Below are 27,180 nucleotides of genomic sequence, written 5' to 3'. Positions count from 1 at the left end.
ACACAAGATGACTTGTCCGTCTTGAGCGTCAGCGCGTGTGAGGTCGCCACGTGATAACAGTGGGCCGCGCAGTATAGCGAGGGGCAGTGGCTTCGCGGTCGACACGAGAGCGACAGGAGTCAACCCACGACATCAGTCTGGCCGGAGCGAGCTGCGACGCCTAAGACGGGAGATCGGCGCGCCTTCCTGCGTCCGTTGAAGCGGCTGGCAGCGGACGGTTCGGGAGAGCGTTTTGGGGGTGCTGCGCCAGCTCTTCTCGAGAAATCACAGTTTATTAGAAGTTAAGTGATTGGTGATATGTTGTTTGATTTACTCTTGTTAAATTCTACTTGTTTTCTTGGTGAGGTTACCAGCCGTTTTGCTTTGGGGTCGTCCCACCATTCTTCTCCGTTTGCCCACCCGCTGGAAGCTGGTTGTTTATAAATTGGGTGGTCCGTTTTTCCCTTGTGGAGTAGGGGCGGGTTAGAGCAACCTGCGGTTCGGGTTGATCGGTGATCTCCCTATCAATCTGCCGTACGTTAGTAGCTGCCTCTGTCATGTTTGTCGGATTCGGTGTGTTAACGAATTTATTACTTGGAGTGTAACGGCCTAATTCCTGAAATATATTTTGATCTTGCCTATCACCTTGAGAGGCGGTATATGTGTACTGTGGAGCATGTTAACTCGTTTGGCCAACCTTGAATAATTTTACATAAGATTGCATTTCATGGGCTTTTATTTAAATGGTCATTTTAGTATATAAAGTTGCCACTCTTCCACCGTAAGACTTTCTTAGAAGTTAAAATCAAGATGCACCTTCGGTGGCAAGTTAATATTTTAATTTTAGTGTTTTGTACCATTTCCATCCCTCCTACTGGGTGCATAGTTAATGTGCTTGTGTGATTTGTTAAAACTTTTAGTTTAAAGTAATCTGGTGTGTTGCAGATTTGCACCAGTGTAGTCTTTCAGGGGTTGTTGTGAGCGGTCGTGACTATGGCCGTGTCAAAAGGGAGCGCAAAGGTTCTCAGCCCGAAAGCTCATACAGTCAAAAATTTGTTCTTTCCGCCCCTGAATAAAATGTAATTTGATATTTAGAGGGTGCTTTCTGATAATAATTTTAAATCTGTTCTTAAAAAAACGCTTTTACGAATAAAATTCCCATTTGTTAAAAGCAATTTGATTAGGATTTCATCAGTTACTCCCTGGCAACTACTTCCACGCTCACGTAGTGTGATTAAATGTGTTAATGTTCTCGATGAATCGCTAGTAAATAAAATAAATTCTTAAGAATATTCTTTGAAAAGAAATCCACGGTTCACAGCAGTTGGCACCACAGTGACGCAACGAACTGCCACAAAAATGTTATTTAGAGAACAGCCAGAAGCCCTGTAGCGTGCATTCCCAAACCACCGCCATCTGCGACTTCAGTGGTGTCAAGAAGCGCTCACTAGAGGACAGGGTGGAGATCGGTTGTGTTTTCTGATGAAAGCTGGTTCTGCCTCGTTACCAGTGACGGACGTGTTTTGGCCAGAAAGAGACCAGCTGCGGGCCTGCAAGCAACCTGTATCTGCGAGAAACACTGGACGTACTCTTGGAGTAGTTACCGCTTCGGTCGCAGGTTCGAATCCTGCCTCGGGCATGGATGTGTGTGATGTCCTTAGGTTGGATACGTTTAAGTAGTTCTAAGTTCTAGGGTACTGATGACCTCAGATGTTAAGTCCCATAGTGCTCAAAGCCATTTGAACCATTTGATTGACCAAGTGCAACAGGTATGGAACTCCATCCCATAAATTGACATCTGGCACCAGTACAATACAATGCATGCACGTTTACATGGTTGCATTCAACATTATGGCGGTTACACCAGTTTCTAATGTACCAGCATTTCAAATTTGCAATGACTTATCTCGCCCTTACATTAATCTTCACTTCAGTATGTTACCTAGACCAATTTAGTCCCGAAATTTCATTACTATGCATTAATTATTCATTGGTGTTGCGATTTTTTTTCAGTCAGTGTATATAAAGTCTCAACATAGATACCCTGATCCCCCAACACAGATAGTGAAAAACCTTTACAAAAATACGCGCAATGTAATAAAGGTAGGAATAAATCACAAGAAATAACTACTAAGCAAAGTAGAAGACAAGAGTGTCGACTATTTCCTATTCTGTGTAACATTTACAATCACTACATTCTTTGTAAATGGAAATGTAAAATCCAGTATGATCAAAAATTGTTTTCGATAATTCAGTTTTAGAACCAGTCTCCCAAATCGCTAATTTAGGCTGTGCTAAAAGTGTTGATTTTCAATCTGATATAGAAAATGATGTACAAAAATTATAAGCAGTCTGTGGTACCATTAGAGAAACTCTGTGTTACGAAGGAGACAAAGAAACCATAATGAAATTCTGCAAGTTATGTCGGTTCTACGTTATCCTATGGAAGCGAAAGCTGGGTTAAAAAAAAAAAAGAAAAGAAAAGAAAAGAAAATTCAGTCAGCGGAGATGAGATTCCTAACCAAGATGAATGGCTAACAAGAAGAGATTATTACAAATGAAGATATTAGAACACAAATATTTTCAACGTGAATGAAAAAATCGAAAATACCGTGAATATTGGAGACACCACCTCATGAGAATGACAGGTCACAGAATTACCCAGAAGATCCTGAATTACAAGCCGAATGTGAAGAGAGATATCGGAAGACCCCCCAAAAAATGGCAAAGATTTTGTTTGTGCGTTTGAAACAGGTACCACCCTAATCCTTGAAAGAAAGATGATATATATTTGTGTACGCATATATCTACAAAATTTTTTCGAAGTTTGCTGTATGCGATACTACCGCTACATGTATATAATTATCATATGACTTTTGTCACCTCAGTATATACCGTTAGGAGACCACCTCTAAAACACTAATCAATATCAGGACCATCTCTCCACGTTACAGTTTTGTTTTGGGGATGTCCTGGGGAATGTTTCTTCAAATGCAGTCAAGGGAAGAACGGGCGAGACAAGAGCGTGTCAACGCAGAGCACTTTTCTAGGGAAACATTCTTGCCGGAACGCTGCCAACAGCGAGAGACTGGAGTAAGAGCTATCTACTGATGGCCCTTGTGCTGGTATTAAATGATTTCCTACGTTTTGGCGATGTAATTGTTTTTAGGGTCCGTTTCACTCTATTGAAACAGCAAGAGACAAAATATTGGTAAACGGACATGCAAAAATTTGTAACTTCCTGTAGGTGATGCATCTCTTGTGTGTTTGTGCAGATAGTAGAGTACCTTGTACAGGGTCTTCGGGACGTATCAGCAAAGATCATCCGTCACCCCAGAGAGAACCGCAGAGCTCTGGAGTCAGAGACCATCGTGCACCAGCTGGCCGCTAGAAGAACGACCGACGGCTGTATGTTGCTCATTGTTAATTGTTAAGGAATAATGGTGGCAGGGATAAAATGGTTCAGCTATGGTTTTATGTTCGAGGAATGTGGAGTTGCTGTCGAGGAGCAGTGAGAGATACTTACAGGGTGACAATTATTGAACTATATGAAACAAACGCACATTCTAAAGGTGGCAGGGATAAAATACAGGGAGCGAAAGGCTATTTACAATTTGTACAGAAACCAGATGGCAGTTATAAGAGTCGTGGGGCATGAAAGTGAAGCAGTGGTTGGGAAGGGAGTGAGACAGGGTTGTAGCCTCTCCCCGATGCTATTCAATCTGTATATTGAGCAACCAATAAAGGAAACAAAAGAAAAATTCGGATTAGGTATAAAAATCCGTGGAGAAGAAATAAAAACTTTGCGATTCGCCTATGACATTGTAATTCTGTCAGAGACAGCAAAGGGTTTGGAAGAGCAGATCAACGGAATGGACAGTGTCTTGAAGGCAGGATATAAGATGAACACCAACAAAAGCAAAACGAGGATAATGGAATGTAGTCGAATTAAGTCGGGTGATGCTGACGGAATTAGATTAGGAAATGAGACACTTAAAGTAGTAAAGGAGTTTTGCTATTCAGGGAGAAAAATAACTGATGATGGTCGAAGTAGAGAGGATATAAAATGTAGACTGGCAATGGCAAGGAAAGTGGTTCTGAAGAAGATAAATTTGTTAACATCGAGTATAGATTTAAGTGTCAGGAAGTCGTTTCTGAAAGTATTTATATGGAGTGTGGCCATGTATGGAAGTGAAACGTGGACGATAAATAGTTTGGACAAGAAGAGAATAGAAGCTTTCGAAATGTGGTGCTACAGAAGAATGCTGAAGATTAGGTGGGTAGATCACATAACGAATGAGGAGGTATTGAATAGAATTGGGGAGGAGTTTGTGGCACAACTTGACTAGAAGAAGGGATCGGTTGGTAGGACATGTTCTGAGGCATCAAGGGCTCACCAATTTAGTATTGCAGGGCAGCGTGGAGGGTAAAGAGACAAAGAGATGAATACACTAAGCAGATTCAGAAGGATGTAGGCTGCAGTACGTACTGGGAGATGAAGCAGCTTGCACAGGATAGAGCACCGTGGAGAGCTGCATCAAACCAGTCTCAGGACTGAAGACAACAACAACAACAACAACAACAACAACAACAACAACAACAACAACAACAACGGTTATCCAGCTTCATGGTTCTCATTTATAGGTTGCCTACCTAACGGCTTCCAGGGGAAAGAATAATTTGAATTTCAGTATTCCTCGTAATTATGGGCCGAATTTCAAAATTTAAAATGCTGCGATAATCTATTCATTAAGTGATGCAAGCTTACGTTAAAGGTTTGATTCAGTGAGATAAGTGCTACAAGTATGATCTGTGTAATATGTTGGAAGGCAATGTGACTCGCGACAGGAAAATTACCCAGAAAATACTCACCCAGTAATTTAGATTTAGAGTATTTTGCGACTTCAGACAAACTTTACACAAATTTGTAATTTCAGACCTTTATGAAGTCCATTCTCTCTTACAGCCGTAATGACAAATATTCAACACATTAACACTCCATTTGTAAAGTAGTCACAAGTTTGAAACTGTTTTATACATTGAAGTTCGATTCCTAAAGGATTTGATATCTACTCATATCGTACTACTGCAGTTTCTATATTTACATCACTTCTAAGACGTGAGAGCAACTGCAGTCTCTCGTGCCCGATTTTGAATCGAAACCCTTCAAATGGAAACAGACGCCAGACACTTACGTTCCATAGCTTTTTATAGCTATTACAGCAGCATGCACATATTTACCTTGCCTCTTACAACTCAATAACGAGATGTAGAATAGGAAACTCGTCAACGTACCTGAAACAAATGAGAAAGAGACAGTTAGCGCAAGAATACTGACCGTGTCGTATAGGGCAAAACGCCATCATTGTGTGCTGCGAAACCACAAGCATAAACAATATAGTGGTGTCATTAAAATTGAGAGAGCTATAAAAAAACATATGAAGGCCTTTTTGAATAGTGGTATACTTCCATTTCTGTTCATTTCGAGTTATACGAGGGTTAACACTAGAACTACCGGACTTCGCCGTACCTTTAGTAGTCCCATGTAGGTTATTATTTACCGACAGCAGGAAACCACCGTTTTATTTGTATTTGGGTGGTGTTTCGAGTGTCGCCTTGTTGACAATTCGTTCAGGAAGACTCTAAAGTGTAACCAAATGATAATTTGGACTCTAAAGCAAATAGTACACTGCCGAACATAAATTTTCAGAAAAAAACTTCTATTTATTTTAAGTTTTACAGAAGTAATTCCACAATCTTTCACCAATCATCGTTAAAACAAATAAGAAAAAGAACGTTACAATGTTTTTCTTTATAAAAAGATTGAAACAGAATCGAAACCATATCGTTTATTTGAGTACCAATAGTATTTTTACTTTTACACAAGTAAGGTAAGTACTAAGTATGAGGGAATTAGATTAGGAAATGAGACGCTTAAAGTAGTATATGAGTTTTGCTATTTGGGGAGCAAAATAACTGATGATGGTCGAAGTAGAGAGGATATAAAATGTAGACTGGCAATGGCAAGGAAAGCGTTTCTGAAGAAGAGGAATTTGTTAACATCGAGTATTGATGTATGTGTCAGGAAGTCGTTTCTGAAAGTATTTGTATGGAGTGTAGGCATGTATGGAAGTGAAACATGGACGATAAATAGTTTGAACAAGAAGAGAATAGAAGCTTTCGAAATGTGGTGCTACAGAAGAATGCTGAAGATTAGATGGGTAGATCACATAACTAATGAGGAGGTATTGAATAGGATTGGAGAGAAGAGGAGTTTGTGGCACAACCTGACAAAAAGAAGGGACCGGTTAGTAGGACATGTTCTGAGGCATCAAGGGATCACAAATTTAGCATTGGAGGGCAGCGTGGAAGGTAAAAATCGTAGAGGGAGACCAAGGGATGGATACACTAAGCAGATTCAGAAGGATGTAGGTTGCAGTAAGTACTGGGAGATGAAGCAGCTTGCACAGGATAGGGTAGCATGGAGAGCTGCATCAAACCAGTCTCAGGACTGAAGACCACAACAACAACAACAACAACAACAACAAGTATATGTGAAAGCTTTTATAACGCAGCAGGTGACTATAATGCTCTGCGTGTTTTCTTGCTTCTTGCATTCAAAGAACTAAAACATAGGAACAAATAACTTCAGTCTATAATTATAAACACTTGAAAATATTTAAGAACAAAGACTTGAGAGAATTGCCAAAGCTGGGATAGGCTCACAGTTCAGACATTCGAGGAGAGTTTTTGACAGCTTTTGCACACATCTGTAGCACTTGAAGCATACGTCCGACGTTTTATTTCCCTCTGTTGTTCGGAGGAAACCTGAACTGGACAACACCTGTATTTCCATATCGGCCAGCGCCGATATCGAGTGTCTGCAAGAAGACACTGGTTCCTCTCTGTAGTTTGTAGGGGGCACAAGGCTTATCTGCTACTCTTCAAAGTCTCGTCGTGAAATCATCTGAAATCATGGTGTGAGCGTTGATCATGGCAGGGTCAAGAATGTTGTAAAAGACATGGACGGGCCATGGGTGGGTGCCAGCTCAGACGCTGTAGTGTTCAGCTACTTGGTCAACTATGTCGGCTCCACCCTAAGTTTCATTATAAAAGTTCACAGTTTCTGGAATTTTCTTCTCACGATTCTCATTTACCTGACATCCAGCATGTATGTTACTCAGAATAAGGATTTTTTTTTTACTTCTTCCCTTGGTATGTTGTGACAAGATTGTCGCCTGACTTATAAGTGGGTTTGATACAATGCCTAGTCTCCACTTCCCACCGCAGGTCTGTGAGCGACCTCCGAAGAGTGCCAACTAAACTCGTTCCTTTTTGTTTCAGCTCATCTGCCAGTTTCACGGAGATAAAGTTGTGAAGTTACGTAACGGCGACGCGCCTGACATCTGCTGCCGTGGAACAGAACTACAGCAGTGCACAGACAGCAACGTAGGAGGATGGGGGGGGGGGGGGGGGGGGACTTAACCACTGTATAATATGTTATTCAGTAGCTTCCCAGTGTCACTCCCTATGTCAGTACGTCGCCAGTCCATAGAAAACAGAAAGCCACGCTGATATAAAATATCGCTCGACCTTCGAATTAAAGTGTCGTAATATATTCAAACATCTCGTGAATAAAGTCGAGGGACGCCCAAAAACTATTTAGTGTCACAAAACCAGTAATACATATATCAGTTTGCGTTAAACTGCGTATGGGTCAAAAATGACCCACATGGTACTACTGGTATAACAGGTAAATTTTTCATGCTTCTAGGTGCGCTAAGGGGATGGTATTTTGGTGAGTTGTTCAACACCAAAAAACGAAAAAAAGTCACGGGAGAGTTTGAACCTGTGATGATTATATAGGGGGTTAGGGCCCTCGAAAACAGCTTGTGGGTCAAAAATTACCTACGTGGTACTTCCTGTGTTAAACATAATTAAGTGATGACAATAGAAAGAAACCGAAATCCCTTGCAACAAATAATTGTCTATAATATTTCAGATGCCAACGGCCTTGCCGCAGTGGTAACACCGGTTCCCGTCAGATCACCGAAGTTAAGCGCTGTCGGGCTCGGCTAGCACTTGGATGGGTGACCATCCGATCTGCCGAGCGCTGTTGGCAAGCGGGATGCACTCAGCCCTTGTGAGGCAAACTGAGGAGCTACTTGACCGAGAAGTAGCGGCTCCAGTCTCGGATACTGACATACGGCGGGAAAGCGGTGTGCTGACCAGATGCCCCTCCATATCCGCATCCACTGACGCTTGTGGGCTGAGGATGACACGGCGGCCAGTCGGTACCTTTGGGCCTTCATGGCCTGTGCTGGAGGGGAGAGAGAAAAAAATATTTCAGATATCCTAGTCAGAGATTTGTCATCACCCAATTATGTTTAAGCCTCATTATCTCGAAATGAACATAACTGAAGGTGTACCACTATTGCAATAAAGCTTTTATATACAAGGGGCGTTGCTGCAGCGTACATGCAACTTCCATGCGGGTATGTAAGCACCGACATGTAGTCAAGAGATTAGCGTGCTATTCGTGTTTTCTGACCTGCGTCCTGTAAGTGCTGGAACGTTATTACCAAATGTATCGAAACAGGACCAACGTGCTAATATTTCTTTCTTGGCTACCAAAGACTGGCAGACATCCATCGGAGAATGAAGAATGTTTATGGGGCAGCATGTTTGTCGAAAACCACCGAAGTGGAATGGTGCGCCAAGTCCCGTACTGCTTCATGATTATGCACGTCCCCATATCGTAAAGATCGTACCGCAGAACTTGCGCCATCTCAAGTGGGACACATTCGAGCACGCGCCCCATAGTCCTGATCTCTTCCCATACGATTATTACGCCTTCGGTGCATTAGAAACGGTTCAAATGGCTCTGAGCACTATGGGACTTAACATCTGAGGTCATCAGTCCCCTAGAACTTAGAACTACTTAAACCTAACTAACCTAAGGACATCACACACATCCATGCCGAAGGCAGGATTCGAACCTGCGACCGTAGCGGTGGCGCGGTTCCAGACTGAAGCGCCTAGAATCGGTCGGCCACACCGGCCGGCGCTGCATTAGAAAAATTTCTTGACCGGCTGACGATTCCTGTCCGACGAGGATGTCAGCAGGCAGTTGTTCTACAAGCAGAAGGGCACGGTGTTTTATCAAGCGAGTGTCTCCAACTCGGTGCGCCGATGGCATTGTCGTAACCGGACGGCGGTCGCAGCGTACTTATGTGGCTCTCAGTCGAATAGGAACCGATGTGGCATTTCTCAGCTCCACCGACTCTTTGGCTGAGGGATACGTCGGCAACATACTTGAGGTTTATCAAGTCTCTGTTGTTGCAAAAAATACAAAAATACTTGGGTATCAAGCAAGGGAGGTAGAAATGACGAAACGAGCTTCTGGATTGGTATCTTTTTATTTTATTACTTCCTTCCGAGTTTTCATCAGCATGTCGAAAAGCACAGGCACTGGGTCGTAATTTTCAATGAGCATAGACTATAAATGAGGCTCACTGGATACTCAAATTACCAGAACAAATGGCCTGCCTTCCCTATCACTTTGACTCTAATCATGAAAAGGCGCCAGTTTGTTATTGGTCAAATCGAACCCTCAGTTTGCGTTACCCATAACACTGTAAGTGACAATCAGTAAGCCATGACAGACTAACTATCCACAGTACACAGATAGGACAGGTAAGAATGCAAGTCCTTGTTAGTGTACAAGCTTTACTGTACAGATTCTTTCACTGCAGTCGGCTGGCAGGAACTCTCGACCTGTTGAACTCTAGCCTGCTTCTCAACTAGTGATCTCTTTATATCGCGTTGGGGCCGTTTGCTTATAGATGGTACGTCACCGCATTGCATTTTTACTTCAATTCAGCCAGCTCGAAAGAAGCTGTGTTTTAATTCTCATCATCTCACACTGGGCTGGAGAAAGTGTCAAGCACTGTACATCTCCATCTGGTTTACCAGGCTCTACTTGTCAAAATTCTTACCAAGATGACTTTTCTTTTTAACAGTCCCTTCATGATTCGGTCATTATAGCCTGGTTGACTCAATGCTCACGACGATTTTGCCTGACTAGCACACCAATTCTCTACTTAGAGACTTTTGAACTTTTTTTGATTGCCTCTTCCACCACACATAACAGAGCGAGACAGGAGTGTGGGCAGCAACCAGCAGTGAGTGGGGGAGAAAGTAGGGAACGAAGGGGGAGAAAGTAGGGAACGAAGGGGGAGAAAGTAGGGAACGAAGGGGGAGAAAGTAGGGAACGAAGGGGGAGAAAGTAGGGAACGAAGGGGGAGAAAGTAGGGAACGAAGGGGGAGAAAGTAGGGAACGGAGGGGGAGAAAGTAGGGAACGGAGGGGGAGAAAGTAGGGAACGGAGGGGGAGAAAGTAGGGAACGGAGGGGGAGAAAGTAGGGAACGGAGGGGGAGAAAGTAGGGAACGGAGGGGGAGAAAGTAGGGAACGGAGGGGGAGAAAGTAGGGAACGGAGGGGGAGAAAGTAGGGAACGGAGGGGGAGAAAGTAGGGAACGAAGGGGGAGAAAGTAGGGAACGAAGGGGGAGAAAGTAGGGAACGAAGGGGGAGAAAGTAGGGAACGAAGGGGGAGAAAGTAGGGAACGAAGGGGGAGAAAGTAGGGAACGAAGGGGGAGAAAGTAGGGAACGAAGGGGGAGAAAGTAGGGAACGAAGGGGGAGAAAGTAGGGAGGGGGAGAAAGTAGGGAGGGGGAGAAAGTAGGGAGGGGGAGAAAGTAGGGAGGGGGAGGTGACGAGGCAATGTAGAGCAGTACAGAGAGGAGAGTCCCCGGAAGATAGAGAAATAGACACACACTCCGTTGTGCAGGAGACATTCATTCTAGAGCAGTATAGTCACACACAAAAAAAAGAGAATCATTGCCACAAAAGCTCTGAAGGAAGAAAGTACGATCAGCCATTTTATGATGCGTCTTGTTTCTCGCTGGGTATTTACAAGTAGCTAAGTTTGCTCGCATTTAAGAGCTGCGCGACGTGAGGCTTAAGTGCTGGTGTTCCTTGTACATCGTGTTGTTTTGCCTTTGAGCTACAGCTGTCAATGGGCTTATTACAATCGCAATAACGCCCACCCAAGTCTGCAGCCATAGTATTAAGTCACAGTTGAGACAAATGTAATCAGGTTTCCGAGCTGATGGGACCGACAGTTCACAAGTCTTGTGAAGGAACTGCATAAAACGGGATAAGGTGGAACAGAGATTTGAGTACCCTCATGTAATGTCAGACCCAGAAGACAGGCTCGCAGAACGATGTAACTTTGTACATATAGAACAAGTTCCAGTTGTCTAGGTAGAACGACCACCTTGGTACGAGGTATCGGGCAAAGTAAACCGCCATATTGTAATCCAAAACTATCTCTGGTTTATCTATAACTTTGTCACTGGTTCCAAGATCGTGCATAGTTAAAAGTAATTTAACTGCCTTGTTTTGTTTCGCCACATACGAAACTAGGATCACATCATTCAAAAACTAAATGAAGAGGAGTGGATAGCCCTACATATTCCAAGTAAAAATTCCGGTGGAATCTCGCGTTTCTTTTTTCTCTATGTGCCGATGCATGTTAGTTGCTTTTTCGAAAGGGAGTGGGCTAAGGAATAACTAGTGTATCAATTATACATTGTAACGTTTCTTCCTGAGCCTTCCGTGTGAGTAACTAGCCTTCATACATCACAGGAAGAATTAGAAACATCGTATGGCCCTTTAGGTTGTTTTCCACAATGTACTTTAATGTTACTAGTGAAGAATGTTTTATCATCCGCTAAAACAAAATTCTTTGTCCCGTACTTCTCCAGTTTGTTCGGGATATACTGAACAAAAGAACAGCGACACCGGAAAGCCTGCAACTTTTTGTCTACTGTCACAAATTGTCCTACACTATATGAGATCTTGCAGTTCACCAAAAAGGCATCCAATATTTTCCTTACTGCAGCAAGTTTATCAGTTACTCTTCTTTCTTGACTAACTCCTGTCGTCGAAACGGGCACATTGTAAAAGGAGCAGCTCTCGTACCCTCCATACCAGTACCATCTGCTGTCCATAGTTCAATGACATTTGTGTGGTTTGCTTTCTTAGTCCCGATGAGGTACAATTATCCCAACAATGCCATTATTTCACATCTTTTAGTTTTCTTAACGTCCCTTTCTCTGGAATACTGTACACATTCTTTCTTAGTTTGAACGTATATGTTCGTGTATAAGCGTTGTCCATAAAGCCTCTGTTTCACTCGTGACCCCTCTAGCAGCACGTGTAGCCCCAGGGAATATTTTCCCAATATTCTTGCCTTTTGTTTACAAAGTCACATTAGGACATATTTTACTCCATTTACGCCTCTGTCCCTCCCAATAAAAATACCACCAGTGGAGAGTGGCTCTTCACAGTCACCATCTGAATCGTGGACTTTATCAGAATCTGAATCGAGGCCGCTTCGTGTGATAAATTCCTCTTCTTCAGAATCGCCATCGTTTTCGTTGTCTGGTACAGAGTTGAACTCTGGACCCTCGTTGAGTAACCAATCAAGCTCGTTGTCTGTCAGCTTTGATCTCACCCTGCACAGCGATATACCTGCTTGTCACGCGTTGTCTTTTGATTCGATTAAAAAGGAATGAAATAAAAGTCAAGGAAAAATTGTATTGTACAGGGTGATTCAAAAAGAATACCACAACTTTAAAAATGTGTATTTAATGAAAGAAACATAATATAACCTTCTGTTATACATCATTACAAAGAGTATTTAAAAAGGTTTTTTTTCACTCAAAAACAAGTTCAGAGATGTTCAATATGGCCCCCTCCAGACACACGAGCAATATCAACCCGATACTCCAACTCGTTCCACACTCTCTGTAGCATATCAGGCGTAACAGTTTGGATAGCTGCTGTTATTTCTCGTTTCAAATCATCAATGGTGGCTGGGAGAGGTGGCCGAAACACCATATCCTTAACATACCCCATAAGAAAAAATCGCAGGGGGTAAGATCAGGGCTTCTTGGAGGCCAGTGATGAAGTGCTCTGTCACGGGCTGCCTGGCGGCCGATCCATCGCCTCGGGTAGTTGACGTTCAGGTAGTTACGGACAGATACAGTTGATTGTGGAATTTGCAGCTCTCTGCTAGCTCTGCGAGTCGATTTTCCTGGGCTGCGAACAAATGCTTGCTGGATGTGTGCTACATTTTCATCACTCGTTCTCGGCCGTCCAGAACTTTTCCCTTTGCACAAACACCCATTCTCTGTAAACTGTTTATACCAACGTTTAATACACCACCTATCAGGAGGTTTAACACCATATTTCGTTCGAAATGCACGCTGAACAACTGTCGTCGATTCACTTCTGCCGTACTCAATAACACAAAAAGCTTTCTGTTGAGCGGTCGCCATCTTAGCATCAACTGACGCTGACGCCTAGTCAACAGCGCCTCAAGGGAACAAGTGTACAACTAAATGAAACTTTATAGCTCCCTTAATTCGCCGACAGATAGTGCTTAGCTCTGCCTTTTGTCGTTGCAGAGTTTTAAATTCCTAAAGTTGTGGTATTCTTTTTGAATCACCCTGTATATTAACCGGGGGCCTTGAAACGACGGGGAGGCTCTGTCCCCGCCACAGCAGCAGTGGTCCACTTCAACCCTCTGCCGCCCCACACCGAACCACTCTTTCAGGGGTTATTGTGCGCTTCGGCCCGCGGTGGACCCCCCCCCCCCCGCCCCCCACCCCCATCACACCCAGGGAACGTCTCACACCAGACGAGTGTAACTCCTATCCTATGATTTCGTGGTAGAGTAATGGTGGTGTACGCGTACGTGAAGAACTTGTTTGCGCAGCAATCGCCGACATAGTGGAGGCGGAATAAGGGGAACCAGCGCGCATTCGCCGGTGCAGATGGAAAACCGCCTAAAAACCATCCACAGACTGGCCGACTCACCGGACCTCGACACAAGTCCGCCGGGCGGATTCGTGCCGGGGACCAGGCGCTCCTTTCCAGTCCGGAAAGCCGTGCGTTAGACCGCACGGGAAGGAAATATTACTTACATGACCGGGTGTGTGACGTACTTTGTACACTAAGACGACACACTCGCGGTTTATTTTAAATTACTGTAGCTCACGTGAACCTAGGACAACACAACTTCTCACTGTGCTAGCTGTAAGAATAATGCAGGAACAGGTAGGGGGCTTGCTATTGCGAAACAACAACGAAACTACGCTGTCTGAGGCTTTCCCGGCGCTGCATCTGCTTGATAGGTTCCAGGGAATTACGCCGGGTAATATTTCAGCGAGACAACTGCCCGTCATCTTCAGGTGCTGAGAAGCTCGCCAATTTATATGCTGGCTTTTTAGAACAGCGCAGGCGCCAGCGGGGCATAACGTCATCGAAGACCAATCGCAGACAGCGTCGAATACCAGAGCCCTCTGCTGGAGAAACGGGTCGCGGTCTGCGGATGAGCGCCGCGGCGCGGGAAAATGCGGCCGGGAGCGACGGACCCCGTTCGCGCGCGCGAGGTGTTGGCGCGTGATTTAAGCATCTGCCTGTTGATTCATGTGTGGAATGAAATGGACAACCGTATCGATGTTTCTCGTGCAACGCATTGTATTAATGTTGAGTGTATGGTATAGAGTCTGGGCGAACATAAAACTGTGTCTTGCTCTATTCAATGACATGCGCAGTGTTTTTCTATTTTGCATACTTTGTTGTAAACAAATGAAATCTGTCCTTCGTTCTTGAATCGTCCCGTATTTTTAACCGTTTCAGATCCGAATTTCTTCTGAAGGAAGAGTAATTTTCCTACATGCTCTAATGGTTTTAATGATTTTAGGTGCAAGAGGTATAAACATTTGCTGGCCGGAGTGGCCGAGCGGTTCTAGGCGCTACAGTCTGGCACCGCGCGACCGCTACGGTTGCAGGTTCGAATCCTGCCTCGGGCACGGATGTGTGTGCTGTCCTTAGGTTAGTTAGGTCTAAGTAGTTCAAAGTTCTAGGGGACTGATGACCACATATGTTAAGTCCCATAGTGCTCAGAGCCATTTGAACCATTTTATAAACATTTATGTACCCCTTTTCAAAAACTAATTTGTAAGCCTGGCTTCTTTTTATGGATTAAATTAGTTAATTCTGAAATATTCACTCTTGTAATAAATAAACTGACCATTCAATAATTCCCATGCAAAATAATGGTAATAATATTCAGTGATACAGAGGAGTATATAGGGTGACAACTATTGAACTATATGAAAAAGAAACGAAAATTAGCTACAAACTGCTGTGTGCACAAACCTTATTCAATATTTAAATGGCACTTCAGATATTCGCATTTAGGTTTTGAAATGCTCGATATGCTTAGCATCATTGGCAATGATGTCGCGTAGTCGAATAGCGAAATTCTGCAAGACCCACTGAAGTGTCGGAAGATCTATGCTGTGGATGACTTCCTGAGTGGCTGTTTTCAGCTCAGCAGTTGTTTTGGGGTTATTGCTGTACACCTTGTCTTTAATACAGCTCAACACAAAGGAGTCGTATGTGTTCAGATCCGGAGAATATGGCGGCCAATCGAGGGCCATACCAGTGGCCTCTGGGTACATCAGAACCAGAATGCGGCCCGCCAAGTGCTCCTCCAGGACATCAAACACTCTCCTGCTTCGATGGGGTCGAACTCCATCTTGCATGAATCACATCTTGTCGAAATCAGGGTCACTTTGGATAATGGGGATCAAATCATCTTCCAAAGCCTTCACGTACCGTTCGCTAGTCACCGTGCCATCAAGGAATATCGCACTGATTATTCCATGACCGGTTACTGCACACCACACAGTCATCCATTTAGGATGAAGAGATTCCTCGGTCGCGAAATGCGATATCTCAGTCCCCCAAATGAGCCAATTTTGCTTATTGACGAACCTATCCAAATGAAAGTAGGCTTCGTCGCTAAAGCAAAAGCCCATGCGTATACTAATTCCCATCATGCCTCGCGGTCAACCGTACAGTTTGAACGTCCTAACGCAAACCTTCCAGAAGTTATGACGATTTTATTTCATACAGTTCAATAATTGTCGCCCTGTAATTAACTAATCACTTCCGTATATTCTGGAGGTCAGAAGCCGGTGCCTACTGCGACATTCATTCGATTGTTAATATTTTTATAAACAGGTCGCAGCACTTGCAAGTGCTGAAAAGGCTGAACATTCACAAAAGTGTACAAGAGGTTTCTACTGAGGCAAAACATTTCTCTTGCAGGTAATACACAGCAAACAATGAACACAACTGTAGCCAATTAGTCTGAAAGGGTTGAATTAAATAAACGTCACTTCTGGGACAACTGATGCGTCAGTCTCCCGATATCGCGGTATACACTGACGAAAAACAAAGTAGCCAAAATCAAAAGAATCAATGTAGGGTAATAATATGTCGAAAATACATTTGTCTAGGTAAAATATTTAAGTGATTAACATTGATCACAGGTTAATGTATTCGCAAGATACGCCACTGCAAATGTGAAATGATGGTACATGAATAAGCGATATAACCCCCTTAATGTTGAATCCAAGAATGCAAACGTGCATATATTGTGTTGCACAGGTAGCGCCGTTTCCCAATCAGACCTCTGCGCGTGAAAATTCAATCGACTTGACAAATACAATTGGTGTCAGTTGTTCTCACAGGGTAGACGACAGAGCACGAGACTGTTCGCGCTTTGGCTCAGCTTTAATCCCTACTATCGCCCCATGTAACATTTTTGGATCGTTCTTCTGTTCGGTTTTAGGAAACAAAACGAAGAACGCATTTGGCGACATCGTCTCTGGCGGCTCACTTGAATTTGCTCGCGCAATTGCCTGGTTGGCAAAGTTCAATTCTAATTAACTTGCAGAGTAGCGAATATTTTTCTTAACAACTATTTCTCAGCACAACCTACCCTGCAGCACCCACACAAGGTTTTTAGACTGTTTCTGACCACCCTGCAGAATCAATGGAGGAAGTAATGTGTGAAAAATATTGACAAATAGAAGGGAGATGATTACTGCACCCTTCTTAAGACATGAGGGAATAACTTCCGTGCTGCTAGAAGGAGCTGTACACGGGAGAAACTTTTGTGTTAGCAGAAGAGCCAACACCGTGTTACGAGTGGAGGCCGAAATGCGCGCGTTTTAGCTCAAGCAGGCTAGCGTGAGGAGGGAAGAACTATACTGACGCGAGGTGTGCAACATGACAAGAAATGAGAATTCAGAAAATGGACGTAATTAGTTTCATACTTAACTTTAATCCATCAATGATGAACGTCGCTCTTGACGGTACACGATTCACAATATTATTGTGCGATGGAGTTCCAAGCCTGTTGTACTTGATAACAAACAAAAATAAAAATACACGGACTGTTAATGCTGGCCGGACAGAGTGGACGAGCGGTTCTAGGCGCTACAGTCTCGAGCCGCGCGACCGCTACGGTCGCAGTTTCGAATCCTGCCTCGGGCATGGATGTGTGTGTTGCCCTTAGGTTAATTAGGTTTAAGTAAGTTTTAGGGGACTGTGATCTAAGCAGTTAAGTCCCATAGTACTCAGAGCCATTTGAACCATTTGTTAATGCTGTTTTGGATGACGCTGGAGTTGTCGTCCGATGATGTCCCGCATGTGCTCGATTGATGACAGATCCAGTGATGGAGCAGGGCGAGGCACTCCGCAGAGCATGTTGGATTACAACAGCTGTATATGGGCGAGCGTTATTCTGTTGGAGAACACCCACTGGAACACTGTTCATGAATGGCAACACAATAGGTCGAATCACCAGATTGACGTACAAATTTGTGGCCAGGGCGAGTGGGATGATCAACAGAATACTCCTGTGTCAAACGAAATCGCACCCTAGACCAGCAGTAGGTCAAGCTTGTCTAGCAAGCGGACAATTTGGTTGCAGGCCCTCAATTTCCCTGCTCCTAACCCATGGCCAACAGTCACACCATGGTAGAATCCTGCTCTCCAATGAGCTCTCACTTGACACCACAGAAGCCGCAAATGGCGGTGGTTCGGATCAGTTGAATGCACGCTGGCTTGGAGTTGTCCTTGAAGTAACCGATTTGTAACAATTTTGGTAAACATTTTTGGAATACAGTGATCAATTAATTGTTATATTTTGATTAAAATTCAGTCTTGATCACGTTATGTCTGTTTAAATGAGTAACCGGTTTCGGTTTTTTCTTTAAAACCATCATCAGACCCATTGGCTCCCTTGGGTTGGTAGGTGGAGCTCTCCTTGTTGCTGCGCAGTCAACTGATCAGTTGACTGCACAGCAACAAGGAGAGCTCCACCTACCAACCCAAGGGAGCCAATGGGTCTGATGATGGTTTTATAGAAAAAACCGAAACAGGTTACTCATTAAAACAGACATAACGTGATCAAGACTGAATTTTAATCAAAATATAACGATTTGTAACAGTTCCTTCTGTCACTGTGGCGCCACCTGCAGATGCAGTAGTATGCGCCACGGCCATACGCCGAACACGATGGTCTTCCCTCTCGCTGTTGCCACGGATCCCGGTCTTCTTGCGTCCGCATGTTCTCGTGGCTGCTGCTGCCAGTAGTCATGTACAGTGGCTACGTACTTGGCAAGTCTTTCTACAGTACCGCATAAGCAACATCCAGATTCTCGCAACCCTATTACAGGAACTCATTTAGACTCAGTTAGGCGTAGATCATGGCACCTCGTCGCCTTGAAGACATTCTCGGCTAATATCGACTCGCGAACTCGAATCTCAAAGCTAACTATAGCTCATGACCGTTTCTGCGTCTATTTAAGTGAAACCTGATTTGCAACTTCATAGTGGCGCTACTAGAGCCAATCTTCAGCGACGGGCACGAGATCTGAGATATCTTTCAGATGTAGAAATACGCCTACCAACTACCGTTTATGTCGCACAACTCTTGGTTTTGCGATTTCGTTTTCCGTCAGAGTATTACACTGAAGCCCCAAAGAAATTGGTATAGGCATGCGTATTGGAATACAGAGATATGTAAATAGGTAGAATACGCGCTGCAGTTGGCGACAACAAGCGTCTGGTGGTGTTAGATCGGTTACTGCTCTACAGTGGCAGGTTATCAAGATTTAAATGAGTTTGAACGTGATGTTATCGTCGGCGCACGAACAATGGGACACAGTATCTCCGAGGTAGTGATGAAGTGGGGATTTTCCCGTACGACCAATCCATGACTGTACCGTCAATATGAGGAATCTGGTAGAACATCAAATCTCCGACGTCGCTGCGGCCGGAAAAAGATCCTGCAAGAACGGTACCGAAGACGGCTGAAGAGCGTGACAGAAGTGCAACCCTTCCGCTAGTTGTTGCAGATTTCGATGTTGCGCCATCAACAAGTGTCACCGTGCAAAACATTCAACGGAACATCATCAAAATGGGCTTTCGGAGCGAAAGGCCCACTCGTGTACGCTTGATGACTGCACAACACGAAGCTTTACGCCTTGCCTAAGGCCTAGCCGACATTAGCTGTGAATATATGTTGTCCCAGCAGGGGAGTCTCGTTTCAAATTGCTTCGAGAGGTTGGGTGCGTACGGGTATGAAGACAACCTTGTGAATGCATGGACCCTGCATGTCAGCAGGGGACTGTTCAAGCTGGTGGAGGCTCTGTAATGGTGGGCGGCGTGTGCAGTTGGAGTGATATGGGACCCCTGATACGAGTCTAGCAAGCGATACGTACGTAAGCATCGTGTCTGATCAACTGCATCCATTCATGTCCATTGTGCATTCCGACGTCCTTGGGCAATTCTAGCAGAACAATGCGACATCCCACACGTTCAGAATTGCAAACAGAGTGGCTCCAGGAACACTCTTCTGAGTCTAAACAATTCTGCTGGCCACCAAACTCCCCAGACGTGAACATTATTGAGCATATCTGGGATGCCTTGCAACATGCTATTCAGAAGAGATATCCACCCTCTGGTACTCTTACGGCTTTATGGAGAGCCCTCCAGGATTCATGGTGCCAGTTCCCTCCAGCACTACTTCAGACATTAGTCTAGTACATGCCACGTCTCGTTGTGGCACTTCTGCGTGCTCGCAGGGGCGCTACACGATATTGGGCAGGTGTACCAGTTTCTCTGGATCTTCAGTGCAGCACTAAGGCTCCGCGGCAGGTAATGCGGGCCACCTTGAGGAGCGTGCAGCATAGCGCGGGCGGTCAGCGGCCGACAGAGTCGGTGTCGGCCGCACAGCTGCGGCGCGGCGCAGAAATGCGGGCAGCGCCGGTCCCGGTATCGACCCGCGTGGCGCACGCCTCGGCTGGCGCTCTCTGGGCCGGCGTCGCAGCCGCAGGTGCCGGGGAGGGAAAGCACGGGAAGAACAAAGGGCAGAGGCGCCACCACTTGACCCACAGCCCGCTTTCCCCTGCAGACTTCACTTTCAGTGCGGTCGCTCTGCCAGCGCTGCCGCGTCTGCACTGCTGGCTGGCACGTTACCAGCTCGTGCACCACCAAGCTGCCATTCGTCACACCAGCTACAAATTCTATCTAATTTAATTTTATCCATATTTCGCAACTTCAAACGTGACTGTATTCAACACACTGGAAGTTTTAGCTCTCAGTGGTTGACAACCTCACAACAGGCCACAGCAGTCCACCCACCACTCACCCCACCGCCGCCCCACACCGAGCCCAGGGTACGGCCCCTTCGACCATAAATATAATAGACTGGCCCTGACGTCATTTTCGTGGCTCCAACATCTCTGGGCTAAAGTCACGTGAATGTTGGCAAGACATGGTTGCTTCGTGTTGCGCTTATGGCTGTACTCAGCGTTTTGTCGGGGAAATAGCATTACATTTCACGTGTGTTTCTATAATATTGCAGATGCGTTTATTGAAATCTGCTGAAGTGACTTATGTGTTTTTTACACTTGAAATAGAGTATCACGTAAATTAAAGTGTTGAAAGTGATGCCTGTAAAGTCAGACTCATATTACATTTTGGAAAGTATCTCTGATAATTAGGTTACAGAAGTAAGTATAACTGTTTCTCGTTCCTACTCATAGGTTCCCTAAGGATGAAAACCGAAGACAGCTTTGGATACAGGCCCTGAAACGGAAAAACTTTAAGCTATCTGCACATACGCGCCTTTTTGTATATGCAAGTGAGATTATAATAAGGTGAGAGCACCTATAGTCGACACATGAAGAGAATTTTTTTTCTACCTTCTAATACTATTAAACAAATGAAGGCTACAAAATTATTTTCTGAAACTTCAAAGTCTCACCTTTCATCTAAAATATTTTTTTAAACTGATAGTTCAAACTTTCGTAAAAATAGTAGGAACTGAACCTTTGAAGTGCACCTAAAATTGATACTCTAAAATGGACCTGCTCCTAAAGTCGACAATTTTGGCACCTATAGTTGACATAATTCCCATATCCCATTTTCTTTTGTAAGTGACTATAGCTCAAAACGCGGCGAATCCAATATTTAAAGTTTTGACACGAGCCCACTCTTACTGTTTAAAAGAATTTTAACGACATTTTACTTTAATTGATAGTTTATAGTAATTTCGTCCCACTGCCCACCAGAGGGGCGTTCGATGTATTTGTTAGATTTTATAAATGGTACTGTGAACAAATCCAGGTCAAATGTAGTTCTGACATAATTTTTCGCAAATAAAAAAAGTAATTTTTGTTAGAAGCGTTTGGCAGTCAATTGAAAAATGTGGGTAAAATACGATACAAACATAGTATGGCAGACCGCTGATTTGAAATCCTGCCGCGATTTGCCAACAGTCACGTGGTTTATGTTGGAGCCACACCAGCCCTATAGCTTCTGCACAGCAAGGCCAGTCTGCTAGTATCTATGGCCGAAGTTCGGCCCGCAGTGGATACTACGTTGATACCACATCGTAATATTTTATGGTATGTATAGCTGGTATACACGCTTGTTAATCATGTAAACACTTTATCTTTCTTATGCAGCACCAGGCCTTTTATAGATTTAGCGTCAGCAAATTGGTTACATGCTGTTTTTCTTTGTAAAAGATCTGAAGATGGCAGTAGCCGAAACCGGTAATAGTGAAGTGTAAAAGTCTGTGCGATCAAGGGGGGGACCTGTACAAGTACCAATTGAAATGTGCAATGTTTTCAACCAGTGGCACAGGCCCACAAATGCTGTCTAAGGTTGGCATAGGAACCTAAACTCGTCAACAAATCAAAAACATCTGAACGTAGACTTTTTGATAAATAAGCCGAAGAAGAAAGGAATACGGGGTCTATTTGGGATTAAAAAGATTCAGTTGGCCTGCATCCGAAAAAAAAAGACACAGATCGTGACAAAACATTGACAGTTGAAAGACAATATAAGAATATACAGGGTCGTAATAATTGAACTTTCGCTATTTGAGCCGTTGTAGAAGGAACACTATCTTATCGTTACTCAACGTTATTGGAATTATGTCCAGACAGTACGCTATAGGACTTGTGTTGTTAGTTGTATTAGCATGATGACTCGCAGTTAGGCGCCGGTTCTGGTACGGCGACGTAGGGCTGAAACACAAGCATTACTGTGCATTACAACTGCAGACACTCGACATTGGTCGGGACAAGGTGAGGAGGGCTTTTCTCCTAAGGCTCTTTTATCAAAACAGCAAGTGATACTGTCCTTCGCTTGAAGAACATGATTCGTAATTTCGGATTAACTGGCAACTTGGAAATTGCTGCTGGAAGAGGCCCCATAAATCGTTGAGGTTGCTGTTGCCATGGTTGAGAATGCTGGACAAATTGAAGTAGTTGCTGTTGTCATGGTTGAGAATGCTGGACAATGTACGATCTTCGAGCTGTGTCGCGATAGCTGAGCCTTCGGAAAGTGCTGCGAACAATTTTGATTTATCTCTAGTGCGGTTGTGGGCTGTCGTGGATGCAGGTGGTCGTCACACTGGGCAACGTTTGTGAACTGGAACGTTAACATGGTGCGCAATTAAATGTTACCCCTGATTTGATCCATTATAAATGGTTCTGAAAGCCTGCGACTGTGAAAACAATAGGTTTCTTTATAAATAACTCATCTACTGCCAGTCACGATTTTCTTTATTTCATTTTTCGCACGACGCGTTTCGGGAAATGATTCCCATTTTCAAGTGCGTTTTTTGTGTTTGTTATGTCATTCCTATGCGATGATGTCGATGTGAGAGATTCTGCTTCATTTCGTTGACTTTACTGCAATATATAAGAAAACACGCGATTTTTAGTTGGTTGTCGAGCTTTTTGTGAAGTTAGTGGCGAAATTTAGAAGAATTTGTACTTACAGTTCCCTTATGGTCCATTTGTGCACAGTCTCACACACTAAACATCACACAGAACTTGTTGTACACTTTTAAACATCGAAAACATTTTACGTAAACAAAACAGTGGCACTGATGTTCTTACAAATAGTCAACAGAGATGACATTATAGGTCTTCCACAGAGTATGATATGCTTTTGTACAGAGGTTATTTACCTTAACAATTTGGATCATAATTTACTTATGTCTATTTAACAATTGTGCTTATTTCTATGTGTCACTATTTTTATTTAAGTATACTATCGAAGCATCTGAAGAAATTCACTAATTCACTTTCAAGTTTTTCGTTTAATATTTTATCTTCATATTTTCTGTAATGTGAATATATCTCCAGTTCTTCTAGTAAATCCATTTTATGTCCTTTATTTATTCTTGTAAATTTCGTCACTAACTTCACAAAAAGATCGACAACCAACTAAAAATCGCATGTTTTCTTATATATTGCAGTAAAGTCAACGAAATGAAGCAGAATCTCACACATCACATAGGAATGACATACACACAAAAAACGCACTTGAAAATGGGAATCATTTCCCGAAACGAGTCGTGCGAAAAATGAAATAAAGAAAATCATGACTGGTAGCAGATGAGTTATTTATAAACAAACCAACTGTTACCCCATAGCGTGGAAATTAAGATATGTGTCATTCAATGGGTTATTTGGTATTTTTTTACCCATGTCCTTACAAATGTTTCAACAAAGTTGCATTTCCTACTGTCACTCATTTTCCGTAGGGTCCCTTAAGTAGCGAAGTTTAATTACAGGGCGGCGCACGGTAAGTCAGCTGATTTGTTTCATGAATAACACGTTTGTTGTTGACAAGATTTGTAATTTATTTATGTAGACGTAAAGGATACAGCTTGGAAATACAACCTAATGAATCACACGTTCAATATGACTGCCGTTTTGATTTACAACTTCTTCAACGTGCATTTGTGGCGACTCTCTCACAAAAATCTTCTGGAATAGTGCGGCATAACTACACAATGATGACCCTAAATTGCACTGCATTTTCCGATTTTCTGTGGTACACCTTCTCTTTAAGGAACCGCCAAAGTAGAAGTCACATGGGTTGATCTCCGGGCTGTGTGGCAGCCACATCCCTCTCCTGCGTAACATTCTGGAAATCTGTTTGACGATATCCTAAGGCCAAGTCTTTCATGTAGGAAATCGAGCACAACGTTGGCAGTATGGGGGCGTCCTCCATCCTGCATGAACCATTGTGTCTGCAATGGGAGTCATGAGGCCACGAGTTGGGGAAAGAACTGGTTTCACAGCATGTGTGAATAGTGTTCACCGGTTACTGTAGCATCAAAGAAGAACAGAGCGATGATTCCACGGCTTGACACAATGATCCACACTCACACTTTCTCCCCGTAGGTGTCTTTCGTGTGGATTATTCGCGGAGGTTCACGTGCCCAGAATCGAACGTTCTGTTTGTACGCAACACCGTTCACGTAAAAATCAGCTTCGTCAGAAAAACGTGTGTTGTCTAGCACTGCCTCTTGGTCTTGGTCGATTGCCCACCTTGCAAACTGCAGTCTCCCCCCCTTATCTCTCGCAGTAAGCTTATGCACCACAGTCATCTTGGTACAAGCGAAGATCGGATTGAATAATTCTATGTACAGATTGGCACGAATCCCCAACTCGGCACTGGCTCTTCTTGTCGATTTACTCGGACTACGAGTCGAAGCCGCTCGAACTGCTTCAGTGTTTTGCGGCGAACGTACGGTGCGTGCATGTGGCCACTGACACTCCAAAACAGATCCAGTACCTTCAAATTTTTGATGTAATGTGCGTATTGTCTGTGGGCTGGGAGCCCACCGTGTGCCCAAATGAGCACGAAACCTTCTCTGTCTCAATGTAACGCTGTTCGTCGCCGCGAACAGTAACACAATCTTCGTCTTTTGTGCGACGGTCAACCGTCCTTTGTCCGCCATCGCGGCAAACTGAAATGGCGGACTCTCAACGGAAGCGATGAACTCGCAACGACATCTGGCGTAATTTCCATGAACTGCACGAAGTTGAGCGCACAATTTGAAAGCTATTGCCCCAATAGCATTCTTGTAGGGTCGAAATTCAATCGGGTGACTTATCGTGCGCCAGCCTGTTGGTTGGTTGGTTGGTTGTTTGGGGAAGGAGACCAGACAGCGTGGTCATCGGTCTCATCGAATTAGGGAAGGATGGGGAAGGAAGCCGGCCGTGCCCTTTCAGAGGAACCATCCCGGCATTTGCCTGGAGTGATTTAGGGAAATCACGGAAAACCTAAATCAGGATGGCCGGACGCGGGATTGAACGCCAGCCTGTGTAACCAATCTGTAATCCTGCACACGCGAACATATGGCCGAGAGTACACAGTGCTACTACTATTCATTTTCTTTCCTGTACCACTTTTAAACAGAGTGAGGTGGAAACAACTGTCTATATACCTCCATACGAGCCCAGGTTTCTCTTACCTGCTTGGTCCTTACGCGAAATGTACTTTGGTGGCAGTCAGCTTCAAATTCCGGTTCTCTAAATTATCTCACTAGTGTTTCTTGAAAATAAAGTCGCTTCCCTCCAGGGCCATTGCCATAAAACTCTGCACTCGCGAGTTACTCATTCAGTAATGTGCGCAAGCTACGCTGTGGTTGGAAGGAGTAAATGCAAATTGAATACTGCAGACGAGATGCGAAGACGATCGTTGCAAACATGGTCTGCTCAGACAAACCTTAGCGTGTAAAGGGCCTTGAAGATCGTAATCCTCCAGCAACGTCTGCAGAGCAAAACTTACTGGCAAAATAACACGAGACGGGCTCTATGCTGAATAAAAACCAAAAACAGTTCGAACACCAAGAAACATTGCTCGGGTGAAGGAAAGTCTCCACCAGAGTCCGGCAAAGTCTCAACGTCATTCATTTTTGCAACTGGGAATTACGAGCTGGTCCTCTATACACATTATCAAAAAGGACCTGCATCTGTAGCCTGTCCAGACAAACTATCGCGACTTGAGTTCTGCCGGTGATTTCTGAGAAGTGGAATGACTTCTGGAGCCTCTGTTTATCATTGCTTCAGCTGGGGACTCGTTCAAGTGGTCAGGGTACATCAACTCTCAGAACATGCGGCGTAATAGACCATAAAATCCCCATTTTATTGTAAACAAATATATTCCCCAACCTGCAGCAGATATATAAACATGGGTTGGACATAAATATGGAAACACCGCGAGAAATGCATGTTCGAAGTAAACACAGATGCTAATCAAGCCTGCAAGTTACACAGGAGTATTTTACCATGGACAGCTCCTGTGCAATGATCTCAATGCATTGCAAGTGTTAGTTGTGGTCATTACAGTGTTCTGTATACTTGTGAGTGCATTATATTGCAGCTCAGTGAATTTGAACGTGGCCAAATTGAGTGCGCTCATATGGTGGATGCTTCAGTAACCAAAGTAACCAAAATGTTGATGTTTCAAGAGGCACCAGTCGAAGATTTATATCACATACTAGGAAATCGGAAAAAATGTCGTCTGCCCAAAAGAAAAATAACCCTCCCAAAGAAAAGCTCACACGCCCAAAAAAAAAATCACACGCCCAAAAAAAAAAACACACGCCCAAAAAAAAATCACACGCCCAAAAAAAATCACACGCCCAAAAAAAAAATCACATGCCCAAAAAAAAAATCACACGCCCAAAAAAAATCACACGACCAAAAAAAATCACACGCCCAAAAAAATCACAAACCAAAAAATCACAAACCAAAAAAAATCACAAACCAAAAAAAAATCACAAACCAAAAAAATCACAAACCAAAAAAAATCACAAACCAAAAAAAATCACAAAAAAATCAAACCAAAAAAATCACAAACCAAAAAATCACACCAAAAAATCAC

General features: G+C 43.8%; 1 protein-coding gene and 1 pseudogene across 1 annotated transcript in view; one reads left to right on the top strand and one right to left on the bottom strand.

Annotated features, from left to right (window-relative positions):
- The window catches only part of LOC126215379 (calcium-binding mitochondrial carrier protein Aralar1), a 725,301-nt gene that overhangs the window by 678,684 nt on the left and 19,437 nt on the right, over positions 1-27,180 (bottom strand). The gene's annotated exons all lie outside the window — the stretch shown is intronic.
- Positions 7,984-8,101, top strand: LOC126215401 (5S ribosomal RNA; annotated as a pseudogene).

The sequence above is a fragment of the Schistocerca nitens genome, chromosome 12 (assembly GCF_023898315.1).
Source record: "Schistocerca nitens isolate TAMUIC-IGC-003100 chromosome 12, iqSchNite1.1, whole genome shotgun sequence".
NCBI classification, from domain to species: domain Eukaryota; kingdom Metazoa; phylum Arthropoda; class Insecta; order Orthoptera; family Acrididae; genus Schistocerca; species Schistocerca nitens.
Note: the sequence above shows the minus strand (reverse complement) of the source record. Positions and strands in the feature narration are given on the sequence as shown.